Genomic DNA, 3,198 nt, shown 5'->3' on the forward strand with positions numbered 1-3,198 from the left:
GTCTTTACAATTGAGGGTTGTTTACTGTCTTGTTTCGCATTTTCGGTAAGTATTCGTGTTAACAAGTTACTTTTCCGAAAGCTAATTTCTTACTTCTTAGATGCAGAATGGTTTTCAAGATATTCGTCAACTCGCAGATTGCAGTCTCAAACTGGAACAGAAACTCAAGGTACTTTACTCATAAGTAGATTGCATTATGTCTTGGTAATGTTATATGTACTGTATATGTACTCCTAAATACAAAAATAAAATTAATTATGCCCGTATATTTAATACATACTTAACAGTAATATATTTAAAAAGTAGCTAACATTTATTAAAATAAAATTCAATAATATCACCTTATTGAGAACTTTAAATTGCATCTGATACTGCGGTTATTGTATATTTGCAGATTGTAGATTTTATGAAGAGATTTGGGAAAGTTTCCTTGTGTCTTTCAATCGGTGGTTTCTTTGATGTGGATAAGAAAATTCTTTTCAAGGTTATTTCAGTTTATAATCATATAAGTATTTAGTAAATTTCTTTTTCTGTAAAATTATAAGACATTTGTAATTTCAATTTAACTACATAATTTCGATTTTTTTTTGTTTTCAGATGGCGAGTACTATGCATTCTATTCTTTCAGGACTTTCAAAGTTAAGAAATGCATCGAAAGGGATCAGAAAATGTAACAAAATATTATCATCTAATTTTACCGAATATAACTAATATACAGCATATAAAATTTCATTGTTGCAAAATATTTCATCAAAAAAGAAATATGCTACTTTAGCAATATTCATGATATGAAATTAATACAACTTGCAATAGGCATATCTTTTGAAGAACAAAATCCTTTCTCATTTCAAAATTCATATGTCAATTGATTATCAAACTTCAATTGTAATGCACAAGCATGAGATTAGCACAAAAGAAATGACATTTTTTTTACTATAAGCATGTCTGTGTTTGTAAAGATACACTATCGAAGCAGTAATAAACTGTTAAAACGGTAGTTTGTTGCGGTAGGAAATTTAAAGAAAAGTTCAATTATTATGATTATTATATGTTTTTTAATTAACATATAAAAGAACTTTATAATAATAATAAGTAATTGATATTTTCAGACTTCGAAAACAGTTCTGGTTCTTACCGCTATAAATTAATCTAATTAATTGATCAGTGCTACACACAATTATATATGCCTAACACTTTTTTATTAAATAGGAAAACATATGTGCCTTAAAATTAATAAATGCCACAATGGATCTTATAGAAACTTTCAATTACTAAGTTGACAAGAGAAGTGTTCCATTGACAAGTGAAAACTAACTAAAAAGAAATTTGACAGTTTCAATCAAAATTTCTGTTCTTCACTATAATGTTTAACTTTAAGGGAATAATACATAAGTTATGAAAAAACTATTTCTCATCTTTCCATCTTTAAGTATTCAATATCCAAGTAAAATGCTATTCACTGCAGTCACTTTTTAAGGTTGCTTTCTCAAGAAAGAAAAGCAACGGTAAATAACACTGATGTTGATAGATTACACGTCTATTGTTTTCTTTGTTTGGAATCAACTCAGAAAGGTGACGATAATGCCAAATTTGCAAAGTTATAGAAAAATGCAATTTGAACAGCTGCAGAACTGAAAATCGAATACATCGCATATTGTGGAGCGAAATAATTTTAAAATGTACGTCAATATCAAGTGCTTTGTGAAGATCCATTATAATTGTTCCAAGATAACCAAGACGAAGTTCTTTTTAAGCAGGAGACATTACATTGTGGTTAAATCTAGTTAAAAGTACAGTATTTTGTGTAAATTTTCTAAATCATCAAATTTGCCTACTCTTAAAGGGGGCCCCCACCGAATTTGTGCCCAGGGCCCCTGGATTGGTAAATCTGGCCCTGGATGTCGATGGTCCGGATCATTATCTATACAAATGTATATGTCTTGAAAAAAAGGCTAGTAATTGAGCTCACTGCTAAGAGATTGAAACTTCCATGGCCATGCCAACAACAAGATTTAATTAAAAAACAAGAAACTCTATAAATTGTTCTGTAATCTTGTGCATAGTTATGAACTAATTGCTCCCATTACCACTAGAGAATAACTTTTGGAAATAATCTTTTTACACCTAGATGGCATAGATAAAGTAGATACTTTATCTATGCCATATAGGCATATTGTATATATGCTATTTATATACAGTGGAACCTCGCTTACCGAGCATAATTCGTTCCAGAGTGTTACTCGTAATGCGACACACTCGTTAAGCGAAACAACTTTTCTTAGAAATTAATCTAAAATACGATAATGCGTTCCACGCCAAAAAAATACTCAAATGTTTCATGTATAACGTTTATTCAATAAAAATTACGCAATATACACTGTTAAAGAACGTGAATCATCATCTTGTCTTCTAGTGCAGAATGCACTATCCTCGAATGAGAATTCGATTTGCAGAAACAAAAAGAAAAAAATCACAGCTAATATGTTTGATAAACACTCCAAACGATATGCCAAATTTTTGGGTTATGTAAATGCTATAATTAAATATTAGAAATTAATTAATTTGACTAGAGGTAGGCAATTATGTTTCCATCTCGTATTAAATTTAATAATTATAGTTTATTAACTATATTATTAACTATTATTAATAATAGTTAATTTTTAATTCAGACATTTCTGAAATTTAATTTGAAATTGGTCATTAAATTTAATGACCCAAGAATTTGGCATATCGTTTGACGTGTTTATTATGTAACGGGCTATGGTTGTCGATGTTTATAAATAATATGTATGAACACAAGTTTGGAAAAATATGTGATAACAAGCGACACTAAGATGCTAGCGGAAGGAGTGCTAAACACAGACTGATGAAGCATGCCGCATTGCACACAATTCGGGAGTTTCCCTCTTTTCATCACTCGTTATGCGAAATATCGCTCGTTAAGCGAGGCAAATTTTACAACTTGTTTTGCTCGTTATGAGAAATACTCGTTGTGTGAGGTGCTCGTTAAGCGAGGTTCCACTGTACATAATTGGCATCTTGTTCTATTTTATGTACTGTACAGTACCTAAGAAGTATAATTACCTCAGTAGTATAGGTTCGATTCACTTTGGGATATACTGTAAAATTTAATTTGTATAGGAATTTAATGTAAAGCATTGATACATGTTGAATTATTTTAAAAAAAAAAAAACACTG

The 3,198-nt window shown here is 29.9% G+C and overlaps 1 long non-coding RNA gene across 1 annotated transcript; it reads left to right on the plus strand.

The window, feature by feature from the left end:
- Positions 1-484, plus strand: LOC136987842 (uncharacterized). The gene is made up of 3 exons (XR_010882684.1): positions 1-45; positions 101-169; positions 395-484. It is a non-coding gene; the product is annotated as an uncharacterized lncRNA (long non-coding RNA).
- The last annotated feature ends 2,714 nt before the right edge of the window (positions 485-3,198 follow it).

The sequence above is a fragment of the Centruroides vittatus genome, unplaced genomic scaffold (genome assembly GCF_030686945.1).
Source record: "Centruroides vittatus isolate TY-2023 unplaced genomic scaffold, ASM3068694v2 scaffold_2802, whole genome shotgun sequence".
NCBI lineage: Eukaryota > Metazoa > Arthropoda > Arachnida > Scorpiones > Buthidae > Centruroides > Centruroides vittatus.